Source organism: Lichenostomus cassidix, chromosome 1 (genome assembly GCF_008360975.1).
Source record: "Lichenostomus cassidix isolate B80296 chromosome 1, HeHo_3.0, whole genome shotgun sequence".
Taxonomy (NCBI): Eukaryota; Metazoa; Chordata; class Aves; order Passeriformes; family Meliphagidae; genus Lichenostomus; species Lichenostomus cassidix.
The window spans coordinates 17661368-17677382 of record NC_139479.1 but is presented as its reverse complement, the minus strand read 5'-3'; positions in this window follow the sequence as shown (position 1 = coordinate 17677382).

Genomic DNA, 16015 nt, shown 5'->3' with positions numbered 1-16015 from the left:
CAGACTCATGGGTATAACTGCAGATATGCCAGGACCCTCTACAAGACTAAACCCTCAGCTTTCCCAGTAAGCCACATGATGACTAAGTAAGTATACAACAATTCCTACAGGGGATATTTTGTTCAATATTATCAGAAAGAGGTTTTCTCATTTCTATTTCTGGATCTTGAGTCCCATGTACTGTAATCCCAATTGTAAATACAATCCACCTAGTTATAACAAAACGTCTTTGTAGAGCACACACAGCCTTTGTTTCAGGGCCTGATGCTAGAGGAGTGTAAAGGCTACATTCAAGGCACTCCAGCGTGCAGCTGGAAAAAGGGCTGGAAAATTACTTCCTGGCCCACAGCCAGCACTAAATTTGCTCAGGATATAATGCAATACGGGACATGCAAGGCTCTGATCCATATCTGGTCTTAACCTGAAATGGGGAAAAACCACTGCTTCTGTACCTACAACTTGTTACCAGTCACATATTGACAGCACAGCACAAGATTACCACAGTGCCAGTCAGGATCCTAGGATGAGTCAAGTGTCCATCCCAGGGCAGTGTCTCCCCCTGGTCCTGATGGGGCTGCCCCAGTGTCTCCCAGCAGCTCCTGGCTGGGGGAGCAGACGGTCCCTGGCTGCAAGGTCCTGCCCTGACATGGGGAGCCCTTGGTGCTCCCAGATGCTAGGGAGTCCCCAGCCCCTGTGGGGCCCTGCTGCCATCATGTATAGCCCTTTTGTGAGGCTCTTCAAATTTTAAAAAATATTATTGATAAAACATGTCATTTTCACCTGTTTCTCAGAACACCTATGAAATCACAACTGAGAATTGTACCCATATCAACTCATTGTAGCCTGAAGAGATGGAAAAAAAAATCAATTCCAAAACAAAATATATTGACTGCTTGGTTATATCTCCAAAGAGAAACAGGCAAAACAGAACAAGAGGGGAGGTCTCATCCTAGTATATCTTCAGGGTTAGGAACACCATCTTTGTGGGAGCTTATGTTTTAATCAGGTAGTGAAGATTACTATAACCACTCTGCAAACAGCTAGGCCTAAACAATGGGCTGGGGGATACATGAAGGGATATTTCTTGTCGGCCTTTCTGGTAGTCCTTACATATTCACTGAAGCAGTGGTCAGTGATCATGACCCAAGCTGTCTGTTGGCTTGTGTTTCATCTGTTCACACTCCAAGGGTGATAAGTTCAGTATCTCCCCAGCTTTTGGGAATCCACCTCTGATTTTATTAAGCACTCCCTTGGGCCCAGCAGGTCTTCATGCATCCAGAAGCAAACTTTTCCTGAAAAAAGGGACCAACATGTGGGATGTACACCCTTGGTTGGCCAAGCACACTCCCCTTCAGCAAGGGCAGACAAAGTGGCCTGGAGACAATAACACAATGACTTTACACAAAGGGAAGTTCTGTAGAGCAGAAAAGGCCACCTCAACCTCCTGCCTCCTGCCAGTCCTCCAGAAAGAGCACTGATCTACTCTTCAGCTCCTGTGTTGAGGCAGCAGCCAGGGCAGCAGCACATTGGCTCCCGAGAGGGCAGTGGCTTGTATCTAACCCTGGATGGGACTGTGGGGAGAGTCAGTGACTTCTGAGCCTCTCCCTACAAGCATTGAGCTGGAGACACACAGTCATATCCTAAGCTCACCCCCAGCACAAGCATGGGAAGGATGTTTCCACTTCCTGCACCACACTCTCCCCTGCCTTCAATTCACATTGGACCTGAGGCTGCAGATTCCCGACACCATGAAAGATTTCACCCTGACATTAAATGTTAGAAAGATGGGAAGATCACAGAATAAATGCCATAAATAAATCAAAACCCACTACAAAGCATAAGATATAATTGGAAATAGATATCAAAGATAGGTCAAAGGACAGGAAAGAAGAAGCCTCTTCTCTTCTACACTGAGTTAATCATATGACAGAAAATTACCACTTAAAATAGTTTACATAATAGAGTGAAAACCAGAACTATGGAATATCCAGGTCATTAAGGCAGAGGTCTGCTTTAGAATAATGTAAAATTTAACTGCATTCATGACAGCATTGACAAGATTTCCAAGGTGATGTAGTAGCATCTACACTTACACAAGCACAAAAAATATCTGAATATGCTACATGCTTGTTGTGTGTGGGCGAGAAGATGGAAGGACACAGTGGAAAGTTGTGCATTGATGGTGATCAGGTACAGCACCACCAGGGAGGGGATTGTCCCGCTCTGCTCTGGGCTGATAAGGCCTCACCTGGAGTCCTGTGTGCAGTTTTGGGCACCACAATATAAAAAAAGACAGTAAGCCATTAGAGAGTGGCCAAAGGTGGGTCACAAGGATGGTGAAGGGTCTGGAGGGGAAGCTGCATGAGGAGCAGCTGAGGGCACTTGGTCTGTTCAGCCTGGAGGAGACTGAGGGGAGACCTCATTGTGGTCTTCAAAACCCTTATGTGGGGAAGAGGAGGGGCAGGTACTGACCTCTTCCCTCTCGTGACCAGTGACAGGACTCAAGGAAATGGCATGAAGCTGAATCAGGGGAGTTTTAGGTTGGATGTCAGAAGAAGGTTCATCACCCAGAGGGTGGTTGGGCATTGGAACAGGCTCTCCAGGGAAGAGCCTGACAGAGTTCAAGTGTTTGGACAATGCTCTCAGGCACATGGTGTGATTCTTGGGGTGTCCTGCACAGGGCCAGGAGTTGGATTTCATGATGCTGATGGGTGCCTTCTAGCTCAGAATATTCTATGATTCTTTAATTCTATGATGTGGAGCTTATGAACTGTTATTTCATTTAATATCTTCTCTGTGAGATTCCAAGCTCCAGTGTGACTGTAGTGCTGAGCACCTTCATTACTGTCTTTCTACTGCCATATTTAGATGAAATTCAATGGGATGATGACACATTAAAACCTCATTTAAAAACCTGAGCAACCTCATTAAAATGAAACTAGATGGAGAAATACAAAAAGTAAAGTTTGCTGAGGGTAAGTTTTGTCTACCTTCTTTTCAGGGAGCTGGAGCTCAGAGCACTGGAATTTCTCCCCAAGGCAAAACAAAGGAATTAAATGTCATTTTTGCAACCCTTTAACTAAAAGTGATTTCAAACCCAAAGACCATTTTTTGCATGAGAGAAGGTATTGCTTCTCTCAAAGCAGGATTAGCCAAGGAAAAAGAAAAATGGCTGTGTAAAGAAGAGAGATTCAAGAATATTCAAAAGAGGATTCAAAGAACAAATCACAGACAGTTTAAGGAGAAAAGACAAAAAGATTTTGAAATACAAAAAAACAAACAAACAAACAAAAAAAAAACCTTAAAAAACTAAAAAAAAAACCTGAAGGGGAGGAAGCAGAGGCATGTGTGTTTATTATTTTGTCTAGTTCTGCATCCTTCCTGCACTAACTGAAGTGAAGGATAAATGTACTTAGAAGCCCATATACATCTCGGGCATCTGTTAACTTTCATCTGTCCTGTATTACAGAAGAGTAACATGTAAATCCAGGATGTTGTAGGCTAGATTTAAGGAATTCAGTGTGTTTAAATCACTGTAGTGTCTGGAATCTTCGGACAGCCTAGGGGCCATTTAGCCTCATTTCTGTGAAGAGATAACAGATATCCATATGTTATCTAAGAAGTGTCTCAGAGGTGCCAGGGCTGGGACAAAGACCAGCAGACCAAGAGAAGATGGAATTCAATGTCTATCCTTGAAGTCCTGGTACAGCAACCTGGTTAGTGTTCAGCTAGAGTTAGCCACAGCAGAGCTGAAACAATAAGCAAGAATAATCGGAGAAAAACTTAGTCATAGTAGTAACTGAGCTTGCAAATTACATTCATCTTAAGCTCTTGGTCTCAAGCCAGAACTTTTTCGTATAAATTGTATATTGGAATACCACTGCCCTGCCTCTCTCCCCTGTCTCCCCTCCTTAATTAATAAAAGCTTCATACTGGACTGCAAAGAGTGAAGAATTGAAAAAAATAGATCCATTTTGAGGGCTTTTTTTTCTCTAAGCTATTTTCTTTGGAAATAAGAGTTCTGCTTCATCAGAATAATCTCTGAGTTTGGGAAATTTTATGCAAAAGTCCCTGTGAGCTTGCTTGTTTCTGCCTCCTACAAAGTTTTTTCTTACTGGTTTGTGACTCCACTTCCCCATCAATTACCCTTCTAAGCAATCTGAACTGGTTTAAAATCTTGTAATGTGGGTATTGATACCAAAGGGGAAGGGAATGTGGAGCTTTCTCTGAATGCCACTCAATCACATGAGGTGTTTTTTGGTTTTCATTTTTGGTTCTTTGGTTTTGCTTTTCTTTTTGCTTTCTTACCTAGAAACTTCTAATATTTGTCTTAGCCTCCAGGCAGTAAAAAGACTAAAGAGGAGGATTGGAGAGGACAATGCTTATCTGAGTTGCTCATGTACTGGAGCAGATGATCATCACTTGATCACCACTTTGCCTCTCGTGTTACAGCTGGCAGTGTTTGCATTATATTACAGTGTTTGCATCAGCACAGTGTTCCCTGACCATCTCTACCTGTGAGAGAGGACGCTGTCATTTTAGAGTTGTGAAACCACAAGCTGGAAGTATTTCAAGAAGGTGACACTTCTTACACATCCATCATCAACCATCTTCTCTAGCTTGTCAGTTACTCTTAATTTACTTTGTGCTTTTAAAATGCCCAGTCTTCACCACAGCAGCAAAACAACAAGGCCATCACCACACCTATCTATTATTAAACTCAAACTCAGTTATAAAGACACATTGCAGTCTAATTAAACCTGTGATCAGGGGACACACTGAGCTCAGGAGCCCAGGACATGACCGGGTGACTCAGCCTAGGCCAAATAGTTAGCTAATGGTTTGTGCAGTTTGCATTTGTTTGATCTTTGATAAAGTGTTTCAGATCATTTTTCAATCATACAATGACAAGGCCATTCAAAGCAAAATCAAGTACTTTTTGTAATATGAGGCACTCCAGATCTTGAAAGTAGATTAACTACTTTTGCTTTAGGAGAAGAAGAATATAGCTACAGTAGAACTAGCTATGGCTGGGAGGGAGAGGTCGAAGGAATAAAAAAGATAAAGCACTCTCCTTTAATTATATTTTCCTGTGAAGTCAGTGGTGCATTTTTTATCACTGTTCTAATTTAACAGCAAGGAAGGGACGTAATCCAGCGTACCAGTGACTTTAAAAGGATGTCACACCATTAAATGAATTACAGTTTTAGTGGGGATGATATTTATTATTTTGGATTTGTAAAATGACAAAACATACTCCCATTATTAATATGATAGTACAGTTTTGTGCACAAATCATCATGCAAAATATTGCAAGAACCTCAGTTTAAAAGGGCTAAATCTGCCTTCAAAAGCCAAGCAGTTGAGACAGTTTTCAAAGAGCAATATTGATAGCCTTGCAAAAAATCACCAGAGATAATAATGGATGTTTGTCATTTTACCTGTTGCAAATTATCTAACTGCAACACCTTGAGACCATAGTTCAGATCACAACATTGAGCTGAATTTAGAGTAAAAAACATGCAAAACCAAAAACAAGAAAACATGCACACCAAAAACATGCAGTTCAAATAGAAAATAGCCTGGAAGGAGAAAGGGAGCCATTCAGTAATATGTGGTAATGAATTCCAACTGTACTTCTCCCATGACAAGCTACATACCCTCACTTCTGCTAAGCTGAAAATAATCTCTATTTTGTGATGTTTCTTCTATTGAATGTTCTTAAAAGTTTGTTTTTACAATTCTTGCTTAAATGTAGCTTTTCAGTATTAATAAAAAATATTATTATTATTTCTGGAATGTGCGTATTTTTCTTCTCTTTTTCGTACTATAAAAAAACCCTAAGAAGAACAAAAGGAAGTAGAATACTTTGGGGAGAGATGAAGAAGGGAACTGCTTTGCAAGGGGCAAATATTTTAAATATTATAATTTTAAAACAATACAGAAAAAGCTCTTCAGAAGATTACTTTTACACAGGGGCTATGTAAAAATCAATATAGATAAAGCAGCATAATCCATATTTTAGAACTTTATCAATTACAAAACAAAAGAAAACTACAATTACATCTATTTGTAAATAATAAATAACTGATGCCAGTCTTTTTTACACTCTAGGCTAATTTAATTTGGAATTATCTTTGAAATACATAAAAATACAGAGCCAGAAATGCTATACTACCATCTCCTCACTGTAGTATAAAAGGCATACTGCAGGGTTGTAATAGAATAACCCTTTTTTATGGAAAAAAAAAAAAGTTTGGTAAAATGTATCTACTTTTTAGTAGTAACCAAATCTAACGTTTACAAGTCTGTATGTGTTTGTATGTGGAGGGAATATTTCATATCATATATATTAAATCAGTTAAAATTGTTAAATCAATAAAAAATAAAACATTTCTCCACTTTTTTACTGTAGCATAGAAAGTGTTAAGTGCATACTGGAAACACATCTTGTTTGCCTGTTTGCTTCAGCAGATGTGGTGGCGATAAGAAAAAGAGTGCAGAAGGATTAAAGACATCTACGCTACTCTCCCAAGGTCTTTTCTTCTGCTCTCATTAACTGCTCTGTTAAACTGCTAAAAATGTTTTAGGAGCTTAATGGAAATGGCTTTTCATAATTATTCCTCTTCTCTAAACTTCCTCTTACTTGAAGTCGAAATAATTTGGAGTGAGAGGAGATCAGAGGCAAGTCATAGGTTAGGGATTATGAGATTACCAGGGCATCCGCAGGAGGGTATAATCGTCAGCAGGGCCCAGCAGGGGAGATTTCTCTGTTGTGGCTCTGTGTGACCACACTGAAGCCCTTTGGGGTCTCTCCCCTGGTTGAGCTCAGGCATTTCTGTAGATTCCACGAGATGACTGATTTTTGTTGTAGGGCCCCAGCACGATGCTTCCACCTGACTAAAGCAAACAATGACAGCAATAAACAAACTGCATGGGAAACAGGACACAAAAGCAGGAAGTCCTGTGGTTTGTGTGTGTTGCAGTGACTGTGCCTGTAATGTCAGATGGATTTACGTGCTCTTGGACATGACAAGGTCTCATTAAGTTATCTATTCCTATTCTATGCAGAAATCAGATACTATTGGTTTAGCTTCACTTTGCATATAGCTCCCAGATTGATTAGATTCATTAAAGTTACCAACCCCAGACTATTAGCAATAAAGCAAATTTGGTGAGTCATAGTTCAAAATACCATGGTTTCAAACTCAAATACAGGACACAACAACCAGACATTGCGTAAAGGATGCTTCTGTATGACAGGCTCTGTCCATTGCCTCTGCATTAGCTGGTTTTTCCACAGCTCAACAATACAAATTTGCCCTAAATGGGCCCTGAGGACACCCCTTCCTTACAAGGGGAGGGTGCCAGGCAGGACAGTGGACAGGACTGAAGCATAATTAAGGTGGATGATTCAGGAAGAAACAGCTGCTCATGTGACCTTCAGCCCAGTCATGGTATATTTAGAACAAATGTCCCTGAATTTTAAGAAAGCTTGCCGAGGTGCAGGATGAGCTTTAACATGGAAATATAGTTCCCTGGCATACTTAACACTCTAAAACTTAATATGAAATTAGAAATTATTTGGAGTTCTGAAGGAGAAGAATAAGGCCCTTGGCACACACACTGGGAACAAGCTCTGATATGTCCCATCTTGGTGTCTAATGACACTGAGTATTATCTTGGATCATGCAATACAGCAGAACCAGATGGGATGTGTCACTGAAAGTACATAGCAAAAAGCAAACAAAGAGGCTTGGAAAAGGGGAGAAAATATGCATGATATGACCAGCATCCATAGTTCTGCTTTCTTGCAAGACCATCAGATGTCGAAATATAAAAGAGAAAAATAAAAAGGAAAAATACAGTTATACTTTTATTGTAGAAAGAGTAAGAACTTAGGCAACACACAACTACGTTGATACATCAAAACCATCCAGGCTTCAGAATATGTATCCCTCTCACCAATGGCCCATGTCTGGTGAGGGACACTACCCAAGGTTCCTGCCTTATCATCATTAATATCCCTTTACTGCTTATGCATGACTAATGAAAACATTTTTCTCGTGTTGTAATTTTATTTACACCAAGGCCTCACTTTGCAGAATGCACTGCAATCTCCATCGAGCAGTGACAGACTTGCAGTGGGTCAAATCCTCCAGAATTTCTTGGGGGTAGAAAACACATTGCCTGTTGTTTTTCCTTTTTAGTCACACACTGCCTTTTCTGCTCCCTACTTTTTCCCTCCTCTTGTTGACCCATGCTTACCTTGCTTTCATAAACCTGTTACTTTCTCATGTCCATATCTCCTAATATCCTTCATCAGCAACGAACAGAATTTTGCACAACTTGTTCAAACTGTGATAAAAACAATATTAGTTTTCACACAGGAGTTAAGGGAATTTTCTGCATTAGATCCAGTCTTAACTGGGGAAGAAGGGAGAATGGTCTTACATTTTTTGTCATAAATAATTGAATGCTTTTACTCCATTTTTTCTGAACTGCTACATGGTGTTTAGCTTTGTTGCTCAGATCAACTATCTAAAAATAAAGCAATTCTCAGTGGATTAATGAAATGAACATATTGAGTGAAATGTACAGACCCAGGTATGTGTTATTTTGGTTATTTTTAAGATGGTGGAAGGCTTTGCAATGGTAGTGCTGGTGCTGGTTTCTATTCCAAGCAGAACCAGATACTAATATGCAGGTGTAAACTCTACAAGACTGAGATGCTCTGCTTCTATGTGGCTACAACAAACTGACCATGATCCTCAATCTTCATTTGACTCCTGTTCCAAACCAGACCACGAGTCTGGAGACAAACTGAACAGTTCTAACTCCTGCACAGGTTTGATTTATCAGACAGTATTTGCTTTGGGAGTAGAGACCCTCACTCTTTGCATTTGGAAATAATTCTTGATTTTGAAACAGAACCCTCTGTTTCCATATAACATCATTCTCTTTATGGGGTCCAGCAAATCATGTCTATTTGACTTCCACAGGTTGGCTCTGAATCCACATAGGTGACGAGAAAGGCTATGCTATTATGTATAAATATCTGTATTTACAAGTCTTCATTACAATGTAGAAACTAGCTGAAAGGTGATGTTTCAATTTGAAAAAAATTCTTTTGATTATTCAAAGGAAGTGCAGTGATTTCTGAGGAAGTGATCATTTGACTACATTCAAGAAAGCATCACTGAAGAGTATCTCTAACTACAGTTTCTTTTGGATCATATTTTAGAATAAAATCATCAGATAGCCCGTAGTGAGAGTAGTATAGACAAAGACAACTGATCTTAATCAAGACACCTTACTATAACATAATAAAGAACCATCAGACATCTTTTACAAAACATATAAAAATGTTTGCATTGAAATTATAAAAATGGATTCACCTTACTGAATGTATACTTCAAAATGTTTTCAATACTTTTCTTCTAATGGATGTTTTTCTCAGGCCTCCACTCTTGTTGAGGCCACACTAAATTTATTGTCCTCGATTAAAAACATTTGTATAGTCTAATTTTAAAAACTTCTGAGTTTTAATATTCTTCCACAGATAACCTTTCATTCAGCCATAATCACACTCACTTGCTTCAGCCGTGTTGCTGCAAGGCAAAGCTCTGACAGCCTTCACATGACTCAGTAAAAACCATGGGTCTCCTCTCCATGGGCCCTTCCAAGCCAGTGCTAGATCCTGCCATTCAACCTAATGTTTTCTCCTTTAGGGGCTTTCAGAAACCATTCTGTAAAATATCTCTTTCTTTTTCTTTTTTTTAAGTCTGCTCTTCAAAACAAAAACAAAGTGAAAAGGATTGCTCAAAAGTTAATGTAAGCCATATTTCCACATTTTTGCTGAGACCAGCTATTTCCTCAGAAGCGAAGTCCTGCAATTTCCTCAATATTCAATCCTCTTTCCTCTGGAGTAACAGTTTCCCCTGTGGAAAAATAGTTTATTGGGTCGAATTTTACCATGAGGTGATTTTTTTTCAAATTTGACTCTCCTAATCCAACCTCTAAGGAAATAAGTTACAAGTGAGGGGGGAAGTACAGATAAAGATGAGCCAAATTTGCTAAAATTGTCACTTCATCTCATACATGCAATTCTCTTTTCTTTGTTTCTCAGTTTGTATGGATTTATGTTCTCATGACCTTGCAGAGCCAAAGTCCAATGCAACTCATTAGCAATCCTGCAAGGTTCACCCCTAACACAACCATTCCCAGGGAAAGGGTAGGACAAATGTCTGGGAGAAGATTAGGTCTCAGTTTGCTCTCCATGACATTCAGTGGTTGATCCTTCCCTGTATGCCACTCCTCTTTCTTCCTCTTGTCTGCTGATGTGGCAATTCCTGCATATTAGCTCTAAAGCTGAATGTTCAGTGTAATCAAAGAGGAAAAAAAATGAGCTTGTCTGTATCAGAGGGAAGGAAAAAATATAAATTGTGTCCTATCAGGCATAGCCCTCCCCACCCCTCCAAAAAAAAAAGCAAATCAAAACCACAGAAATTAAGAACAACCAGCCCACACCCCCTGGAAACAAACAGCTGAGTGAGCTTCAAGCTGACCCAGTCAGACTCCTTGTTTTATCAATAAATTGCATTATCTCTGCCTTGATTATTTCCACTACAGAGGGTATCTGCAAGGTTATCAAGACCCAAGCGACTTAATAAGATCACAAAGAGATACAGTTGATAACTGTTTTCTGACAGGTTTATGTCCGCAACTGATGCGTCTTTTTAGAGTTTGATATTTTTGCAGACAAGTCTAAGCAGAAACATATGCAGTGCCTTATCACGAGGGAGTCTGGGGTGGTGCGGGGGAGAGGCAGAGGGGGAGGTGGCACTGATCTGAGGCAAGGAAGCTCCTTCTTGTCACTCAGCCTGGAGAACTCCTCAGCGCCTTGTTAAATCCACTGACAAATGCACATCGCGGTGAAGCTCCAAGAGGACAAGTGTACGTTAGGAGATTTTATTTTACACACAGCCCTATAGACAAGAGAAATTTGATTTCTGAACCCACACAAAAGGCTCACTGTGCTTTGTGAGTGTATTGATCTGGCAGCACTACTGCAGCTGTGAGCTCAAATGTCTGTGCTGCCGGCATAATCAGAAACATGCTACATGCAGGATGCAGCAAGCTTCAAGAGCTTGACAAGCCAGATAGGGGACCTGTCAACTCCTTTCAGGGCTAACAGCAGGCTAAAGAAGCAGTGTATATGGGAAACTATCAAAGCTATTACAAAAAAAAAAGAGATGATGAAATGACAAAAGAAAATTAAAAAGCACAAGAAAATCACTGGAAGATACAAAAGTACTTGATTATTCACCTACCGTACAGATATGTTAGCTTTAAACAAATCCAATATGCAGGCCAATTACACACAGTCTGAAAACCAAAAACCCTGTTTCAAAATGTCTGGGTGATATCATTTTTCTGTGTTTATCTTTCTCATATTTTCCAGCAGTCCTGAAGCCCTCCTGTGCTGAGCAAAGCTTTTTATGGTAGGAAAGAATCTGCTTTGTTATTCTTAATGTTTTCCAAGCATCTTTCTTCATAATAGAGCATCATATTTTTGGCTTGTGGATATATTTATATATTATTTTTATCTTGATTTCAGTACATACATGTTTTCTCCTGATGGCTTTCTGGTAGATGTATTAGCTGACTTTCCACAGTTCACATCTTGATATAATACTTGTACCTGACATTTTCTGAAATTATGGGTTTTGTTCAGGCAACAGCACAGTGCACAAAAGAAAGGTAATAGCGGTGGTTTATAGCACGTGGATTTGGCTTTGAGGTTAGTGAGTAAGCCATTAACATACGGTCTATTCTTGCAAATGCTCCCACAGTGAGCGCCTTCAGGGTGCGAGGAAGCACAATGAACAGGGAGCACTTCCTCCGCATGACTCTGCAGAACGACTCTCGGTTTTCTTTTTCCGGAGACACACCATGGAGGTAGAAGCTGAAAACCTGTCTGTTCTGGTCAGGGTTGACGCTGCCAGAACAATGAAGCATGCTTTTTTCACTCCGTATGCTTGTTATTTGACAATCATGTTAAAAGTGCAGCAATCTCGGTTCTGCTTTCTCCTCTAGTATGTGAGTTTCCTCAGTGTTCACTAAGCAGGCTTTGTTAGGTAGCTGCCCTCACTACACTGTCAGAGTGCTCAGAGTCAAACAAGCTGTTAAAACAGCTTTTGTTTGTCTTTCTTTTGTGCAGTTAAATTTAGAAACTATTTTCATAGTTTTTAATTAATGAAAAGGAAAGTTTATTGAGGATTAAATTTAAACCTGACCTCAATGGTAACATCTGGAAACCAGCAATTATCTCTCTTGGTAGCTGTGCAATTACAGAATGTACCTACTAGTGAAAATCCTAAGTAATGCATTACTCTTCTCTGATGGCTGTGCTAGGGAAAGCATCCATTAACAGAAGACTGGATCTTATTCATCCAGGAGCATCAAGATGAATCAGACTTAACTGTGCACTAGAAATATATCGTTCCAGTATCTTTGCTTTGGTAATCAAGAATTTAGAAATGTGGATGCATTGAATATTTAATAGAGATAGGTACTTTCACCACACAGCTACATATACCATTCACATATTCATGGAATAGCCTGTATTCACTCTGAAATAAGGGGTGAGTAATTTTAAAAAGTGTTTTCAAGACTAAGTGTGAAAATTGTGGCTATCAGCCACAGAGCCTTTTGAGCTAATTGAAATTTTTCCCATAAGCTGCAGAGCCCACAAACCCAAGTCACCAAACCTTTCTGTTCTCTAGTACTCAGTAGGTGGAAAACACGAGCAATATTAAAGACTTATTCTTTAATGGGTGAGCCATGGGTAAGGCATGGAGAAGGCTCCAGAGTTCTGGGAGTCCTTGCTCAGGAACCATCATATTTAGAACTAATTTGGACATCTCTGAACATACCAAGTGTGCCTTCATTTTAATTCTTTTTTATCTCAGAAGTTAGCTATAACAATATCAGTTTTTTCCAACCAAGAGCTAGAGAAGGGTAGCAAAGCCATGGGATTTTTTCATTCCTTTTGTAACAAAGAACTCACAGCCTACAGCAGGTTGGGTTCATGCAAAGAAGAACCTGTATATTTTCATCAACTCAGTATGGAAATCAGACTCTTGCTTCAGGAGGACTGCTTCATGAGACAGTAAAAATATAAATGAACTCATTTGCATTCCAAGTTCTCCTTTACTTCCGCTAAAGGAAAAGTAGCATTAGCTACAGAAAAATCCTTTCTTGCTCTACATGATCTCACTCATGTCTATACTAATCTAGACTTTGGTCACAAACAATGGATGAAATATTTCTTATTGCAAAAGTGTGTGAAATGCTGGTTCAGAGTCAGGCCTGGTTGAGCTGCTGATGGGCAGAAAAGCTACACCACAGTGTCTCTTCTCTCATGGGACTGGCTTACAAGTAGCTCTGGGCAGAGCTAATTGGGGGACTGTGCCAACCCTCTCACTTCTTCCTCTGATAAGCCTGCATCAATGCAGTTGTAATAGCTGCCTACTTAACACACTGCTTCATCTGTCCCTTTTTTTCTGTGCCTCTCACTGCCTTTCATCTCTCACCACATGTTGAGATCACTGGGTCATTGAGACAAGGATTGATATTTATTTTGTGTTCATAACATCTAGTACTGTGAAGTGTTAAATGGCATTTGCAGGCACTTTCAAAAAACAAGCAAGCAATATAATGCCTTTTGAGCAATTACTGTGGCAGTGTTAAGATGAATTTGCCCCATCGAACAAAATGATTATTATAGAGCAAATGCAATTCACTCTGTAACATGAGTGGTGGTAAATCAAAGTAAGGGAAGATAAATATTTCAACTTAGTTAATCTTCCTGACTCAAAAATACTTAAGTCTTCTCAGCTTATAGTACAATTGCTGGAAATTATTCATGTTGCTTTCTATCTCTTCTCCAGTTTTTTTTACTACTGAAATAGATTGAGAGCAATCCTGAGAAGAAGGACATGGGGTTGTCAGTTGAAAAGCTCAGCATTAGGCAGCAATGTGGTTGCAGCCCAGGAAGCCAAAAATGCCCTGGGCTGCATCAAAAGCAGGGTGGTCAGCAGGCTAGGGGAGATGGCTCTGCACATTTATTCTGATCTTATGACACCCCACCTGTTGTGCTGCTTCCAGTTCTGGGCTCCCTGACATAGGAAGGACATGGACCTGCTGGAGTGAGTCCAGAGGAGAGCCACAGAGATGCTCAGAGGGCTGGAATACCTCTCCTATCAGGACAACCTGAGAGAGTTGGAATTGTCCAGCTGGAAGAAGAAAAGGCTCTGGGGAGACCTCATAGCAGCCTTTAAATTCTTGAAGGGGTTTTTAAAAAAGATGGAGAGAGACTTTTTACTAAGGCCTGTAGTGACAGGTCAAGGGGTAATAGTGATAAACTGAAAGGGGGTAGACTTAGATTAGATATTAGGTAGACATTTTTTACAATGAGGATGGTGAAAGATAGGAACAGGTTGCCCAGAGAAATTGTGAATATCCCATGGCTGGAAGTCAAAGGTTAGATGGAGCTTTGAGCAAACTGGTTCAGTTGAAGGTGTTCCTGCCAATGGCATGGGGATTGGAACCAGGCGATCTTCAAGGTCCCTTCCAACTCACACCATTTTATGAGTCTATGACTATGTAAAATACCACTGATGGCAGGGCAGTCTGCAAGAATGAAGGCTCAGTCACACTGTACTGGTACACAGACATCTTGCTCTGTTTGGGATTAAAACATACAGTGACCAGATTAATCTTAATAACAACATGCTTTATGTACAACAAGTATATTCCAGACCTGACCAGGATCTGGTACTCAGCTTTACTATTTAAGGAAGCAGTGAGTAAGCCTTTTCAAATCTTCAAATCATTAAAATCTTTCAAATTATTGAGAAATGCCTATGTTCATGATAGTAAGTTAATAAAATAATTTGGCTTGCTTGTTGTTGTTGTTAAATTTGATAGTATCAGGAAAAAGTTACATTTGGGACAATGTAAACTGGGAAAATTCACAGGCATGTCCAGTTCATATCTGTGAAGGTAGCTGTAACAAGAGATTGTTTTTAGACTAAAACATAGATTTGGCACCCATGTTTCTTAATACTTCAAGAAACTAGATCTAAAACATCACCTGAGAGAACACTGTGACTGGATACATTTTTGACGATGGCTACAAATATGTAAAGAGAATAAAAAACATTGATGAGAAAACTTCTCTATTTTTCTATGACTATTCAAAAATACATAAATGTGGAGGCAGTGAAAAGGATGTATCCATCAATATTCTAGGTGATATCTTTAGCACATATGTTCAATAAAGTGACTGTCCAGTCAGTGGACCTGCTCTACATTTTGTTCTGCAGTGATTTATACCAACATATTCCACAAGCACAGTCTGTACTCATCACCCTTTTAAATGACAGGCATTCAGAGAGAGAGGGCATTCCTTCTCTAGCCCAGGCAATGTTCTTCAAAAAGGTAAAAATATTTATTTGATTCATGAGGATTTAAATGATTTTCCAGGAGAACAGTTTCCAATTACTACTCTCTATTTGCAGAAATTGGACTGTCATTCGGGGTTCGCCTGTGATTTTGATTAAATCTACAACAGTGATTAGGAAATAAAAGACTTCTAGTGAAAACATGGATATCTTTGGCTAGCCAGTAGCCCTACAGACCTTGTGCTGGTTTTATAGTTGGTTGTTACTATAGACATTTGACATCTTTTAGTTCAGATCTCAGCAGCTGTTATGTTCCCACAGAAGCACACATTAAACTTCTCTTCCTTCAATTTTTAAATAAAGTCTCTTGCCTTCCAGAGCTTTCTCAGTGTTGCAGCTCAGATACACACAAAATATCAGGTGAAGCTGAAGATTGTGCTCTTGAGTCTTTGACAGTATTTATCAAGGCCTTCCCAGTCAGCAGAATTCAGAGCTTCTTTTCCTTTGCCAAATTTAGGACCTGATCACAATGGTTCATAACCAAT